Below are 400 nucleotides of genomic sequence, written 5' to 3'. Positions count from 1 at the left end.
GGAGCCCCCTGGAAGAAGCGCAGTCCTTCACATACTTGGGAAGCATCATTGACCAGCAAGGCGGTACAGACGCAGACGTATAGGCAAGGATTGGTAAAGGAAGAGCCGCCTTCGCCCAGCTCAAGAACATCTGGACCTCCAGAGAGCGGTCAGTGACCACAAGACTCACGAAACTTCAACTCCAACGTGTAAAGTCAGTATTATGTATGGGGCAGAGACATGGAGGATAAATAAGGGACTCGCAATCAGAAAAGTCCAGACCTTCATCAACACCTGCCTCAGAAGAATTCTCCAGATCCGATGTAATACCAACCTCCGGGAAAGGACGGGCCAACTCCCTGGCGAAGAAGAAATCAGGAAGAGGAGATGGGGCTGGATAGGGCATACCCTACGAAAACCT

At 51.2% G+C, this 400-nt stretch overlaps 1 protein-coding gene and 1 pseudogene across 1 annotated transcript in view; one reads left to right on the top strand and one right to left on the bottom strand.

The window, feature by feature from the left end:
• LOC116686212 (uncharacterized) overlaps positions 1–394 on the top strand; it is a 13,820-nt pseudogene extending 13,426 nt beyond the window's left edge.
• Positions 1–400, bottom strand: part of lcp1 (lymphocyte cytosolic protein 1 (L-plastin)) — a 41,608-nt gene that overhangs the window by 33,354 nt on the left and 7,854 nt on the right. The window lies entirely within an intron of this gene.

This window comes from Etheostoma spectabile, unplaced genomic scaffold (assembly GCF_008692095.1).
Source record: "Etheostoma spectabile isolate EspeVRDwgs_2016 unplaced genomic scaffold, UIUC_Espe_1.0 scaffold333, whole genome shotgun sequence".
Taxonomy (NCBI): Eukaryota; Metazoa; Chordata; class Actinopteri; order Perciformes; family Percidae; genus Etheostoma; species Etheostoma spectabile.
The sequence above is the reverse complement of the archived record's forward strand: the minus strand, read 5'-3'. Positions and strand labels throughout refer to the sequence as shown.